The sequence below is a fragment of the Schistocerca piceifrons genome, chromosome 1, assembly GCF_021461385.2.
Source record: "Schistocerca piceifrons isolate TAMUIC-IGC-003096 chromosome 1, iqSchPice1.1, whole genome shotgun sequence".
Classification (NCBI taxonomy): Eukaryota; Metazoa; Arthropoda; class Insecta; order Orthoptera; family Acrididae; genus Schistocerca; species Schistocerca piceifrons.
Window position 1 is genome coordinate 766,690,703 of NC_060138.1, and position 16,536 is coordinate 766,707,238.

The window sequence follows — 16,536 nt, forward strand, 5'->3', positions numbered from 1 at the left end:
TCCGAGGTAGAACTGTGGTTATTAGTTGCAGTGGTAATCTATTACGATGGGTGTGCTGAAGAGTTTAGTATTTATTTAAGTAATTCATGTTATTATCCCTTTGATAACTCATAAAAGAGGTGCCAGTTCCTAACCCCTTCTTTAATAAATGTCAGACTCAATTTATTCTTATCAACAGGCCACTCGCCTAAGCTTACACTAGAGAATTGCTATTCCGTAAATTGTTCTTGTTAATTACGAAACTACAAATGCTATCTATTCCTTGAGACAAAGACAGATCGTCTATGTTCAAAGCTATTCCCCAGAATACATAATGATTACTTATCTTGCAGTTCATGTGCGTGTCACCAGATCTGATCACAGACTTCTCGCTGAGAATATTACTTCTGCATCCTTCTGCTGCTGGCCGGCCGGTGTGGCCGTGCGGTTCTAGGCGCTTCAGTCTGGAACCGCGTGACCGCTACGGTCGCAGGATCGAATCCTGCCTCGGGCATGGATGTGTGTGATGTCCTTAGGTTAGTTAGGTTTAAGTAGTTCTATGTTCTAGGGGACTGATGACCTCAGATGTTAAGTCCCATAGTGCTCAAAGCCTTCTGCTGCTGCTGCCTGGCGTAGCTACACGGTGGCTCCTCAAAGCGGCCACTACTGCTCTCCCTCTGAATCCTCCCTTAGAATCTCTTGCTTACATACTGTTCTAAATCGAAGCTGATCTTCTATAACAGCTGTTCAGGATATTTCTATCAGCTGACTCCTTCGACACGAAAACACTTTCGTGTTCGATTCCTCTCATAGGTGTCCACTCGATGTCACCACTTACGTATACTGTAAAGCTTCCTTTAGCGTCAGGGCTTGTGCCTCTTAGCGCAGTCTCCTTTCATTTTATCTAACAAGTATTGCTTATTAAATTTTTTCCTTGGACTGGACAAATAACGTTGACGGTAAGTGTACCGTTTTCAAAGATTTGGAAGTCAGTACGCCCATGGACATCATGCTTCCCTACACCATAATACCAGGATCAGCAAAACGGTCTTGTTCATTGATGTTCCTGGGTGCGTTACGTGTTCTCACCTCTCGCCATTTGTGGGTACGTCCAGAATCACTACTCCGACGGAATCTGCTTTCATCTGAGAAGAGTACACGACCCACACTCATCCGTGGTTCCGTACCTTTGCTCCTGGCATCAACACAAACGCTACCGCCGATGTGTGGGGGCCGGTCCGGCACAAATTTTCACTGTCGTCATTCAGTTATACAGATGATGGTTCTTCATATTCGTAAATGCTGGTACAGTTGATGTAGTCGCGGCATTGCCTGTTCCTTCGAAGATGCATGCACGCTGAAGGAGCACTTCGTCGTATTTCTGCGTAACACAGGCACTGCAACATCGTACACTCCTGGAAATTGAAATAAGAACACCGTGAATTCATTGTCCCAGGAAGGGGAAACTTTATTGACACATTCCTGGGGTCAGATACATCACATGATCACACTGACAGAACCACAGGCACTTAGACACAGGCAACAGAGCATGCACAATGTCGGCACTAGTACAGTGTATATCCACCTTTCGCAGCAATGCAGGCTGCTATTCTCCCATGGAGACGATCGTAGAGATGCTGGATGTAGTCCTGTGGAACGGCTTGCCATGCCATTTCCACCTGGCGCCTCAGTTGGACCAGCGTTCGTGCTGGACGTGCAGACCGCGTGAGACGACGCTTCATCCAGTCCCAAACATGCTCAATGGGGGACAGATCCGGAGATCTTGCTGGCCAGGGTAGTTGACTTACACCATCTAGAGCACGTTGGGTGGCACGGGATACATGTGGACATGCATTGTCCTGTTGGAACAGCAAGTTCCCTTGCCGGTCTAGGAATGGTAGAACGATGGGTTCGATGACGGTTTGGATGTACCGTGCACTATTCAGTGTCCCCTCGACGATCACCAGTGGTGTACGGCCAGTGTAGGAGATCGCTCCCCACACCATGATGCCGGGTGTTGGCCCTGTGTGCCTCGGTCGTATGCAGTCCTGATTGTGGCGCTCACCTGCACGGCGCCAAACACGCATACGACCATCATTGGCACCAAGGCAGAAGCGACTCTCATCGCTGAAGACGACACGTCTCCATTCGTCCCTCCATTCACGCCTGTCGCGACACCACTGGAGGCGGGCTGCACGATGTTGGGGCGTGAGCGGAAGACGGCCTAACGGTGTGCGGGACCGTAGCCCAGCTTCATGGAGACGGTTGCGAATGGTCCTCGCCGATACCCCAGGAGCAACAGTGTCCCTAATTTGCTGGGAAGTGGCGGTGCGGTCCCCTACGGCACTGCGTAGGATCCTACGGTCTTGGCATGCATCCGTGCGTCGCTGCGGTCCGGTCCCAGGTCGACGGGCACGTGCACCTTCCGCCGACCACTGGCGACAACATCGATGTACTGTGGAGACCTCACGCCCCACGTGTTGAGCAATTCGGCGGTACGTCCACCCGGCCTCCCGCATGCCCACTATACGCCCTCGCTCAAAGTCCGTCAACTGCACATACGGTTCACGTCCACGCTGTCGCGGCATGCTACCAGTGTTAAAGACTGCGATGGAGCTCCGTATGCCACGGCAAACTGGCTGACACTGACGGCGGCGGTGCACAAATGCTGCGCAGCTAGCGCCATTCGACGGCCAACACCGCGGTTCCTGGTGTGTCCGCTGTGCCGTGCGTGTGATCATTGCTTGTACAGCCCTCTCGCAGTGTCCGGAGCAAGTATGGTGGGTCTGACACACCGGTCTCAATGTGTTCTTTTTTCCATTTCCAGGAGTGTATTTATCCGCCGACACCGGACAAGCGTCTTTCAATTAAAATGACCGCCTTGTACAGGAATATACAAACACTGAAGTGCCAAGGAAACTAGTATAGGCATATGTATTCAAACACAGAGATATGGAAACAGGTAGAATACAGCGCAGCGGTCGGCAAGGCCTGTATTAGGCAACAATTGTTGTCGCATTTGTTAGCTAGGTTACTGCTGCTTGCTGTTACAATGGCAGCTGATCAACATTTAAGTGAGTTTGAACGTTGTGCTATAGTCGGCGCACGAGCGATGGCACACGGTATCTCCGAGATAGCGATAAAGTGGGAATTTTCCAGTACGATTATTTGACGAGTGTACCGTGAATATTAGGAATCCGGTAAAACATCAAGTCTCCGACATCGTTGCGGCTGGAAAAAGATCCTGTAAGAACGGAACCAACAACGACTGAAGAGAACCGTTCAGTGACAGAAGTGCAACAAAAAATCAAATCAAATGGCTAAAAGCACTATAGACTTAACTTCGGAGGTCATCAGTCCCCTAGACTTAGAACTACTTAAACCTAACTAACCTAGGCACATCACACACAGCCATGCCCGAGGCAGGATTCGAACCTGCGACCGTAGCAACAGCGCGGTTTTAGACTGAAGCGCATAGAACCGCTCGGTCACAGCGGCCGGCAGAAGTGCAACCCTTCCGCATATTGCTGCTGATTCAATGATGGGCCATCAACAAACGTCAGCGTATGAACCATTCAACAAATCATCATCGATATGGGCTTTCGGAGACGAAGGCCCACTTGTGTACCCTTGATGACAGCACGACACAATGCTTTACGCCTCGCCTGGGCCCGTGAAGAGCGACAATGGGATGTTCATAAGTGGAAACACGTTGCCTGGTCGGACGAGTCTCGCTTCAAATTGTACCGAGCGGCTGGACGTGTACGGGTATGGAGACAATCTTATGAATCCATGGACCCTGCCCCTCGCGGGGCAGCCGCGCGGTCTTGGGCGGCTTGTTACTGCTCGCGAGGTCCCCCCCGTCGGATGTTCGAATCCTCCCTCGGGCATGGACGTGTGTGTTGTCCTTAGCCTAATTTAGTTTAAGTTAGCTTAAGTAGAGCCTAAGCTTAGGGACCGATGACGTCAGTTGTTTGGTCCCATAAGACCTTACCACAACTTTCCAAATTTTCATGGACAATACTTGTCATCAGGGGACGTTCAAGCTGGTGGAGGCTCTGTAATGGTATGGGACGTGTGCAATTGAAGTGATATGGGACCCCTGATACGTCTAGATGCGACTCTGACAGGTGACATGTACGTCCTGTCTGATCACTTGCTTCCATTCATGTCCATTATGCTTTCCGATGGACTTGGGCAATTCAAGCAGGACAATGCGACACCCCAGACGTACAGAATTGCTACAGAGTGGCTCCAGAAACACTCTTCTGAGTTTAAACACTTCCATTGGTCACCAAACTCCCCAGACATGAATACTATTGAGCATATCTGGGATGCCTTGCAACGCGCTGTTCAGAAGAGATCTACACCCCCTCTTACGGTTTTATGGAAAGCACTGTAGGATTCATGGTGTCAGTTTCCTCCACTTCTACTGCAGGCATTAGTCGAGTCCACGCCGCATCGTGTTGCTGTACTTCTGCGTGCTCGCGGGGGCCCTACGCGATATTAGGCAGATGTACCAGTTTCCTTGGCTCTTCAGTGTATAAATGTGATGTTCGTTGGGCAAAGAGACCATCCCCGTGCAGTCGCCATAGCTCTGTGTAGCGGGAGATTGCGCGCGTTGCAGTCCCTTTAAATGTAGCTGCAGTTGCACCAGTTGTAGGATGTGGGTTCCTTGTTGCCTGTTGCGCAGTGTAGAGGCCATCCGTTGCTTTAGTGATCGTGGGCGACCACATCCTCTCCCTCTCCTCGGAACGCTCCCCAGGCACGTGAAACAATGCTGCGGGGTACTGGACTCCTGGGTTACACCCGTCACAGTTCGTCGTCTTACAGTTTCACGGTGATTCTTCGCCATGTGAAGTCATCCATATGTTGCCTCTCGGCCATGTTGTAATTATGAACACCACCACAGTGCACCGTAACTGCTCGCTGATTACCTCACACTGCCTTTTTCCGGTCCCTCCAACTGCCTCGCGTTGCGGGGCCAGCCCCATTTAGCGCGTCACACTAGCCTCACGCCGTGCGATGTCCAATTTTTTATGCACGACAGAGAGACCTCTGATGACATCCTCCCGCACTATCATTTATTTTCACCGAGTAGTTAATGCGTTACGTTACTTTATCCACACTAAAGCTCAAAAATTAAGGATAATGCTGATACATGGTGAAACAACGCTCTGGTGGGCAGTTTGCAGGTTTAAATCACCTCGGGGTATGACCATGCGGTGCATTTGACCTGCGGTCGTCGCACGGTAGCGCTGGCAGCAGTCCACATACGCAGAGGTGCGTTGGTGCATGTAAGAGTACGGTGCAGCGAGTATGTGTGCAGACGTCTTCAGACTTGCTAATGGTGATTGTGAGTTTAAAATGGCTCCAAGAACACATATTGCTGACGTTATGAGAGGTAGAATACTACGACGACTGGAGGCTTGTCAAACACAGCAGGTCGTAACATGGGCCCTCCGTGTGCCACAAAGTGTGATCTCAAGATTATGGCAACGATTCCAGCAGACAGGAAACGTGTCCAGGCGATACAGTACGGGACGTCCACAGTGTACAACACCACAAGAAGTCCGATTTCTCACCATCAGTGCCCGCAGACGGCCACGGAGTACTGCAGGTAGCCTTGCTTGGGACTTTACCGCTGCCACTGGAACAGTTGTCTCCAGACACACAGTCTACAGAAGACTGAAAAGACATGGTTTATTCGCCTGGAGACCTGCAAGGTGCATTCCACTGACCCCTAGTCACAGGAGAGCACGTAAAGCCTGATGTCAAGAACACAGTACATGGTCATACAATGAAGGCTTTCACGACCGGATGGTACTGTTGTTGATCATTCTTCCGGGTTAAATGGCCGTGGTCCATGGACCTGCCGACTGTCGGCAGGACTTAGCAGGACCAACCATACCTCTGAAGATGTCCAACGTAGTATTGGACGAAACGTTAGGAATATAAGAATTCCACGGACCACGGAAATATAACGCGGAAGAATTATCAACCACAGTACGTGGTCATTGAAATAGTGGTCCCAGGTTATGTTCACGGATGAGTCCAGGTATAGTCTGAACAGTGATTCTCGCCGTGTTTTCATCTGGCGTGAACCAGGAACCAGATACCAACCCCTTAATGTCCTTGAAAGGGACCTGTATGGGGGTCGTGGTTTGATGGTGTGGGATGGGATTGTGATTGGTACACGTACACCCCTGCATGTCTTTGACATAGGAACTGTAACAGGTCAGGTGTATCGGGACGTCATTTTGCACCAGTATGTCCGCCTTTTCAGGGGTGCAGTGGTCCCACCTTCCTCCTGATGGCTGATAACGCACGGCCCCACCGAGCTACCATCGTGGAGGAGTACTTTGAAACAGAAGATATTAGGCGAATGGAGTGGTCTGCCTGTTCTCCAGACCTAAACCCCATCGAGCACATCTGGGATGCTCTCGGTCGTCATATCGCTGCACGTCTTCAAACCCCTATGACACTTCAGGGGCTCCGACAGTCACTGGTGCAAGAATGTGAGGCTATACCCCAGCAGCTGCTCGACCACCTGATCCAGAGTATGCCAACCCGTTGTGAGGCCTGTGCACGAGTGCATGGTGATCATATCCCATATTGATGTGGGGGCAGATGCTCAGGAAACAGTGGCGTTTTGTGGCACATGTGTTACGAGACGGTTTTCTCAACTTATCACCAACACCGTGGACTTACAGATCTGTGTCATGTGTGTTCACTATGTGCCTGTGCTATTAGCGCCGGTTTTGTGTAGTGCCACGTTGTGTGGCACCACATTCTGCAATCATTCTTAATTTATAAGCATGAGTGTAGCTTGCTCTTAAGTTTTTTAGAATAGTGTGTTTGAAAAAATTGTATTCGAGTTGAAACTTCCTTGCAGATTAAAACTGTGTGCCGGACCGAGACTCGAACTCGGGACTTTTGCCTTACTCGGTTAAGTGCTCTACATCTGAACTACCCAAGCACGACTCACGACCCGTCCTCACAGCTTTATTTCCTTCAGTACTTCGTCTCCTACCTTCCAAACTTAACAGAAGCTCTCCTGCAAACCTTGCAGGACTAGCACTCCTGGAAGAAAGGATATTGCGGAGACATGGTTTAAACACAGCCTGGGGGATGTTTTCAGAATGAAATTTTCGGTATGCAGCGGATTGTGGGCTGATATGAAACTTCCTGGCAAACTAAAATTGTGTGCTGGACTAAGACTCGAACTCGAGACCTTTGCCTTTTCCCGGGTCCCGAGTTCGAGTCTCGGTCCGGCACACAATTTTACTCTGCCAAGAAGTTTCTATCAGCGCACACTCCACTGCAGAGTGAAAATTTCATTCTGTATTAGAGTTGTCGGAGAATGTCCGGTTGATCGTTTGTGTTCTACTGGTAACTTATGAGTTTTGCATCCTGTTTCCTATTCTAATGTTGGCGACGATCTCCGTAATTTGTTGCGTGCGTTCATGTCTTTTGACGAGATTTTTGTCAGTCATTTGTCTCAAGGCATCCCAATTCATTGTACATTTTTTGGCGTTGGGTAATACCTTTTTACATTTTCTGGTTGCCTTTAGGAATTGTTTGAATTCTTCCACTTATAAAGGGTTCAGCACAGGGCGACATGTCTCCCATTCAGAACTGTTATTCGTCATGATTTTCTACAGATGAAGGCTAGAAATGACTCAATGCAGCCGAAGGCAGGGGCTGCTTCGCACACGCTTGTTTCAAACTGAGAAAGATTGGTAGATGCCGCCAGGAAAATTAAGCCAGATGGCGAATCACTGACATCTGTAGTCTGCCAAACAACTTTTTTGTCATTGTAATGTCGGAACTTCGGTTATCTTGAACTGGATATTACTGATCGATCTTGGAGGCCTGTGAGTTATTGAGTGGAAAGGAAGGAAGGAAGTTTGTGTTTAACGTCCCGTCGACATCGAGATCGTCAGAGACTTAGCACAAGCTTGGATTAGATCAAGGACGGAGAAGGAAATCAGCCGCGCCCTTTCAAAGGAACCATAGCGACATTTGCGTAGAGCGATGTAGGGAAGTCACAGAAAACCTAATTCTGGATGGCCAGTCGTGGGTTTGAACTGTCGTCCTCCCGAATGTGAATCGAGCGTGCTAACCACTGCCCCGCCTTTGTCTGTAGGAACTTTTGAACTATTTTGTGTATGTGGTTCCGTATCACAAGACGAGCGCCGTCACTTCGTTCGTCGAGAGGAAATTTTCAGATTGTCGGAGGAGAGATTCCAACGTCTTGCTCCGTCCTGTTTAATGTTTGCGTGGCAGCAAGCGCTTCTTGCGCTGGGTGAGTTACAGGTGTGGCTTTAAGTGCAGAGACGTCGCTGACGATACTTACATCACTAACAAGATGGGGGCAGTTTTTATTTATGTGACGAGGAGATTTACGGTTATGGATAATCCATTGATACATAAACTTTTGAAATGTTGCCTTCGATTGGGTTTCTGTAATTTAGATGGCTCTTTATCGAAATCTTCAATGATGAATTGTGCAGTACATTTAAAAGACTGTGTCAGAACAGCCCTGTATCTTAGACCCTGACGATATTTCTCACGTATATCCAAGGGCGGAGCCACATTTAAACATTTGGTTAACAATTTGAGATGTTAGGTATGAAAGTAAACACAATGAAAAAAAACAGTGTTCTTGAAATTTTGAAGTCTGATAATGAAGGGCGAAAATGTCATCTTAATTGTTAAGACGCCTTCTTGCAGTAAGCGACCAATATGTTCTACTTGTGTAAGGAATTACAAATGTTATCACTTACGGTATGTGAACAGTGCGTAAAATCTGTACCAGGTGTATCACTCGAAGCACGCAAGCAGTCATCGGTGATGGTATCAGGAACATTCTCGATGAGAACCACTTCGTGCGGAGAGAAGGTGTTGTGAGGAACGGCAGACGACAGATGGTGTGCTGCCACACTCGATGTCAGTTGCACCGAGCACTCGCGGAGTAGCAGTCTGCAAGTGCATCGGCTCCTAGCACTCGTGCGTCGGTGCTGCGAGGCGGTGGCAGCAGCGCTGCCGCGCAGCACCTCGCTCAACCAGCCATCGCTGGCCTACACCTAGTCGGTCGTTAACGTTGAAAATACATGAATTTCTTAACAGTAACGTCACGACCGACTGACTATACGGACATTTCCACGCGAATCGGCACACTAATGCATCAAACGAACAAATTAGATAAAACAGAAGATGGCAGTCGCTTAATGTCGGAAAGTGTACGCGTCTGTTCACTTCCTTAGCCGTCACTCTTGGAAGATCAGTTGAATCAGTGGTCTTGAAAAGAGGTTATACAAAGAAGACCAACGAAAATAAAACAAGGATCGTGGAATGTAGTCGAATTAAATCACGCAATGGTGAGGGAATTAGATTAGGGTGATGATGATGAGGTCCCATACTCCGAGGAGCGTAGGGGACGATGCGGGAGACCCGCACCTCTGTACTAGGCAAGGTCCTAGTGGAGGTGGTTTGCCATTGCCTTCCTCCGACCGTAATAGGGATGAATGATGACGATGAAGACCACACAACAACATCCAGTCATCTCGTGGCAGGAAAAATCCCTGACCTCAACGGGAATCGAACCCGGGACCCCGTGCACGAGAAGCGGGAACGCTACCGCAAGATCACGAGCTGCGGACTTAGATTAGGAAATGAGACACTAAAATTGGTAGGGGAGTTTTATTTTATGGGCAGTAAAATAACTAAGAATAGGCAAATTGGAGAGGATAATCCACTGATACATAGACTTCAGGAATGTTGCCTTTGATTGGGTTTCTGTAATTTGGATGGCTCTTTATCGAAATCTTCAATGATGGAGACTCGTAATAGTAACAAAAACATTTCTGAAAAAGAGGAATTCGAAAACTACACGACTCGCCATTAAAATTGCTACACCACGAAGAAATGCAGATGATAAACGGGTATTTATTGTACAAATATATTATACTAGAACTGAAATGTGATTACATTTTCATGCAATTTGGGAGCATAGATCCTGAGAAATCAGAACCCAAAACAACCACCTCTGCCCGTAATAACGGCCTTGGTACGCCTGGGCATTGAGTCAAACAGAGTTTGGACGGCGTGTACAGGTACAGCTGCCCATGAAGCTTCAACAATATACCACAGTTCATCAAGACTCGTGACTGGCGTATTGTGACGAGCGAGTTTCTCGGCCACCATTGACCAGACGTTTCCAATTGGTCAGAGATCTGGAGAATGTACTGGCCAGGGCATCAGTCGAACATTTTCTGTATCCAGAAAGGCCCGACAGGACCTGCAACATGCGGTCGTGCATTATCCTGGTGAAATGCAGGGTTTCACAGGGATCGAATGAAGGATAGAGCCACGGGTCGTAACACATCTGAAATGTAATGTCCACTGTTCAAAGTGCCGTCTGTGCGAACAAGAGGTGACCGACATGTGCGTTCAGCGCGATGTCGCCAAACACGGATGCGACCATAATGATCCTATGAATAGAACCTTTATTCATCCGAAAAAATGACGTTTTGCCATTCGTCCACCCAGGTTCGTCGTTGAGTACACCATCGCAGGCGCTCCTGTCTGTGATGCAGCGTCAAGTGTAACCGTAGCCATGGTCTCCGAGCTGATAGTCCATGCTGCTGCAAACGTCGTCTAACTGTTCTTTCAGATGGTTGTTGTCTTGTAAACGTCCCCATCTGTTGACTCAGGGATCGAGACGTGGCTGCACGATCCGTTACAGCCATGCGGATAAGATGCCTGTCATCTCGACGGCTAATGATACGAGGCCGTTGGGATCCAGCACGGCGTTCCGTATTACCCTCTTGAACCCACCGATTCCATATTCTGCTAACAGTCATTGGATCTCGACCAACGCAAGCAGCAATGTCGCGATACGATAAACCACAATCGCGATAGGCTACAATCCGACCTTTATCAAAGTCGGAAACGTGATGGTACGCATTTCTCCTCCTTACACGAGGTATCACAACAACGTTTCACCAGGCAGCGCCGGTCAACTGCTGTTTGTGTATGAGCAATCGGTTGGGAACTTTCCTCATGTCAGCACGTTGAAGGTGTCGCCACGGGCGCCAACCTTGTGTGAATGCTCTGAAAAGCTAATCATTTGCATAACACAGCATCTTCTTCCTGTTGGTTAAATTTCGTGTCTGTAGCACGTAATCTTCGTGGTGTAGCAATTTTAATGACCAGTAATGAAAAAAATAATTTTTTAACGTATAAGATAGGTTTTTGTGTTAGGAAGTCTTTTCTGAAGCTATTTGTCTGGGACGTTGCCTTGTACGGAAGTGAAATATGGTCAATAAACACATCAGACAAAAAGAGAAGTTTTTGAAACGTGGTGCTATACAAGAATGCTGAAGATCAGGTAAGTAGGTCGCACTACTGATGAGATGCTCAGTAGAACTGGGGAGAAAACAAATTTTTAGGCACAACTTGACAGAAAGAATGGATCGGTTCATAGGACCAATTCTGAAACATCAAGAGTCATCAGTTCAGTATTGGATGGATAGTGGTGGTTCAAAATTTTAGAGGGAGAGCAAGAGATGAATATAATAAGCAAATTCAGAAGGATGTAGGTAGCAGCAGATACTCGGAGATGAAGAGGCTGACACAGGATAGAGTAACATGGAAAGCTGCATCAAACTAGTCTTCGGACTGGAGACAACAACAACAGCAACAACAACAACAACAACAAGGGTGGAATTTCCATTTAAATAATTCTCTTATATTCATGACCACCTTTCTTTTCTTTTATGTCGATCATGTGATTTCATATATTGTGGATTTGAGTTATCAAGTTGGTCTCAATATAGAATCAGATTACTTCATGAAATGGTCGAGGTTATTACTTAATTTGAATAAAAGAACAGGAAACGAATTATACTATGCTAAGAGTGTGGATGAAAAGTATCTCGACGGACAGACAGTTGATGCGCGTTATTTAAGGAAAGCGTTCCCTTAATAGTCTCTCCTGAAAATGACGCGGCGGTGCGGGTCGTATTTCATTACCACGGTCGCCTACTTTACAGCAGTCAGCCCACCGACCCTTCGTGACGCAACTCGCAAATGGAAGATCGCGTGCTTGTCGGGTACCAATTTCGCTAACAGCCGCCTCTTGCGGTGCAAAAGACGGCATCGCCGTGGCCGGGGCGGCGCGAGGCCGTGCATCATCTGAAAGCGCGATCGCTGCTCGTCGGCGCGTTCTCTGTGGGCTCACTGTCTCCTGGTCAGACGACGTCATCCACGTAAGGTTAGCCAGTAGGAAGTTATTTCGCCGCAGGCCACTGTTTGTGCAACAGTTTTGTCTCCTCAGAGTAGTGTTTTCCCCATTGGTGCTCCAGTCTACTCTCATTGAAAAACTGCGCTGTTAAAAAAGGGTTGTTGGATTTGTATGAGATACAGAGGTACCTCTGTTGTTACAGCTCAGGACTAGAAGCTACACAGTAAATAGGACAGGATGTAGATGTGATTCTACTCGCTATAAAACTCTGTAACTGAAGAATTACAGTATCCTCCAAAGACGTTTAATGTAGTATACAACACTTGAACATGTAGAATGCGTAATAAATTTAAACGCTGCACAAAACGAAACCACGTGTTTCACGACAAAAGTGCATGTTCCTTCATCCGATTCTAAAATAGATCACTAGATTGAAACATAGTCCAGGAAACATCATATGTTCCAAGGTACACTATCCTCCAGGTACAACACTCTCTCCTACATAGCTAAAACTGTGTCAATCCAGGAAACATCATATGTTCCCAGGTACACTATCCTTCAGGTACAACACTCTCTCCTACATAGCTAAAACTGTGTCAATCCAGGAAACATCATACGTTCCCAGGTACACTATCCTCCAGGTACAACACTCTCTCCTACATAGGTAAAACTGTGTCAATCCAGGAAACATCATATGTTCCCAGGTACACTATCCTCCAGGTACAACACTCTCTCCTACATAGCTAAAACTGTGTCAATCCAGGAAACATCATATGTTCCCAGATACAGTATCCTCCAGGTACAACACTCTCTCCCACATAGGTAAAACTGTGTCAATCCAGGAAACATCGTATGTTCCCAGGTACACTATCCTCCAGGTACAACACTCTCTCCTACATAGCTAAAACTGTGTCAATCCAGGAAACATCATATGTTCCCAGGTACAGTATCCTCCAGGTACAACACTCTCTCCCACATAGGTAAAACTGTGTCAATCCAGGAAACATCATATGTTCCCAGGTACACTAACCTCCAGGTACAACACTCTCTCCTATATAGCTAAAACTGTGTCAAATCTGTACTTCCAATTTCTTCTTAACTCGCCTACCAAGTGGGGTTTCCACATTACTTCAGACAACCCTTAGCTAGAAAAATGTCTTTTGATGAAGTTTCTGTTTTTAAGTTTTTGATATTCTCTCAACAGAATTATATTTTTTTACAGTGCATCATTCAGAATACCTATCCTTTAAGTGGTTAAATGGTTAATAATTGAAAATGACTAGAACCGAAAAATAAATAAATGAAATAAAATAAAAAGCAGATATGCCAACTGATCTCAGATGCTTGTTCCCAGGGCTGCTTAACAGTAACGCCTCAAAATAACTTTACTTATTTATTTCATATTGCTCATAAGTGTTTTGACCTCTTTCTTTTTTCTGCGTTTTTACTCTGCTCATTCGGACAACTATTGTAACACGCAGTCAGCCTCAGCACACGCTCAACTAATTACAGGAGAGCGGCATGTCCTGTCACGAAACAGCTGGCTCAATAACTGAGAGAAGCGTTACACGTCGCAACGTCACAAGATTCTCCTTTTCTAAAGATTGGAGTTATACGAGAAGTAGGTGTTCGTCCTCCTGTGCGTGAAAAAAAAGTAATTGTGTTTTTGCAGATGTAACTGTAGAGCAAACAGTAGTTTTGTTACAAGTGACCGGGAAATACTTCGTAAGGGAATACAAGCCAGTGGGGTCAGAGCTTAGGCTTAGTGTATGATTTCAGAAGATACACTTCGATCCTATATATAGGACGTAGTGAATGCTGAGCAAGCGTACGCTTGCGCATCATAGAGACACATAAATGCCGACTACCTTATCGATGGCGAATGCTATCTTCCAACAAAACAGTGACGCTTGTAAAACAGTTCCCATTGACAGGTTCAAGAAAGACAACCAAGACTTAAGTACTTCACTGACCTAACGTTATACACAAAGTAGCTTGGTACTGAGTTTAAAACACTTATTGCGAATACTGGAGCAGGCCAGGTACTTTCAGAGGCCATGGTCCAGTCATCCCCCTACGCCGGCCGGAGTGGCCGTGCGGTTATAGGCGCTACAGTCTGGAACCGCGTGACCGCTACGGTCGCAGGTTCGAATCCTGCCTCGGGCATGGATGTGTGTGATGTCCTTAGGTTGGTTAGGTTTAAGTAGTTCTAAGTTCTAGGGGACTGATGACCACAGTAGTTAAGTCCCATAGTGCTCAGAGCCATTTGAACCATTTTTTTCATCTCCCTACACCCTTGTTGAGGTAGTTATCCGTCTGAAACTGTTTCTAATTCATCTTTCGTCCGGGATATCTCGACTGCTGTGTTCTGTTCTTAGAGCGTCTGCCACGGATATTTCGGTGTTGGACACAGTGTATATTTCATTGCGTTACGTACCTTTGTCATCTTCTCATCATTTTGAAGAGATTTTCCGCCCTACGATGGAAGATTCTTTACTAATATGTGCGGATATTCAGTTGAGACACATGGGTCATTCTCAGGGCATCAGTCTGCATATAAAAAAACCCTTTGTGTGTAAACAAAGTGTACATTGCACTAATGCTATGTGCAATGTTAGCTTTACAATGAAAAACGCCGAAAGAGGTCTATCGCACATGCAAATACAGAAATTTCACCACTGAGCGAACCTGTCCTCATGCGAATATTTCATAGTAACTGTGAAATGAAGTGGGTTTCAAATTTTTGCCAGTAGATGTTTGAACTATTCAAAAGCCGTCAGGGTATCGAATATTTGAACGTTAGAGATTGTTTCAAGTACAAGATTCTCTAAACCCATATTTAGCTACAGAACGCAAAGGCGGGAACAATTTCAAATCTAATCTGTTTTGTCACGAGATTTAAAGAAGTACACCACACGATAGATATGCGACAAACACGCTATATTTCGATAAAAAGAAAAGCATTTGGGAAGATATATACTTTGACAGGCGACTACTGATTACTCTTTTATATACAAACAAACAACACTCCACCCTTCAGATAAGATACTTTACAGATTATACCTTAAAATACAGAATGACAAATTTGCTACGGTGCTTTCATTTTCCTGTATTGAGCAGAGCACCACTCCGTGAACAGCACAGGCTGGAGAGCCGCTCCACGGTAGCTGAGGACTTTCGCTGTTTTGATAATTGAGAGTGGAAGAGCTGTCGGTAGTTAATTGAAAACAGCGAGCAATGTGTGAAATACGGAGCTAATCGCCACAGTCCGCAGCTCTGTCCTATCCCTCGAACCTGTTGCTCTGGCTCGACTGCCTCTTGTGGGCTTTACACAGGCAGGACAGCTATTAGGGGAACGGGAAACCCCAGCCATTGTGCAGCGAGAAAGCGGACTATTAAGCCACGACAGAGGAAATGAATTTGGAAAGGAACTCTTATTAACTCTGAAATTAGGTCACTAACAGAAAGATTGCCTGTCTCAGAATCGCAACAGACTTGTTGTCTATGAGGATAATACAGAGAGAACCGCGCAGTGGAAAACAGCATACATCAGGAGTAACGCCTACTTTCTTAGCAATTATCATCACAAATCATTTGACAAGCGCTGCTTGGTAAAAACCAGACATCTACGAGCACTACGGGCTTCAGGTATAGGCATTGTTGTTATCTCTAAAAACTAAGAACTAAACTCCTCCCGAACAGACCATGAAGGCCCAACGGTAGCGACCGGCCGCCATGTCATATTCAGCCCATAGGCGTCACTGGATGCGGATATGGAGGGGCATATGGTCAGCCACCGCTCTCCCGGCCGTAGGTCAATTTCCGGGACCGGAGCCGCTACTTATCAGTCAAATAGCTCCTCAGTTTGCCTCACAAGGGCTGAATGTACCCCAACAGCGCTCGGCAGACTGGATGATCACCCATCCAAGTGCTAGTCCAGCCCGACAGCGCTTAACTTCGGTGATCTGACGGGAACCGGTGTTACCACTGAGGCAAGACCGTTGGCTTGTTATCCCTACAAGTTTCCAAATATCGCCTCCATTAGGTAGCAGTCCTGGCTGTCTTATACATCTTGGAACCCGCAAATACTGTAACTTGTGTAAACTATTTAACAATCATTCGTCTCTTTCCACGATCTGCCAACATCCATTTCATTTACAGTGCAGTTATAATTACGTCTATCACTGCAGTCTATTCCCAGAATAATCTGACCCCTTTCATGTCTCTCCTAATAAAGAACAGCTTCATATAACCATCAAAGTATTCAGACACCTATTAGTGGACGTTAACATGGTGTATGTCCACCC

The 16,536-nt window shown here is 46.7% G+C and overlaps 1 pseudogene; it reads right to left on the reverse strand.

Moving 5' to 3' along the window:
• Window positions 1-16,117: 16,117 nt before the first annotated feature.
• LOC124723126 lies at window positions 16,118-16,235 on the reverse strand (annotated as a pseudogene).
• Window positions 16,236-16,536: the final 301 nt, after the last annotated feature.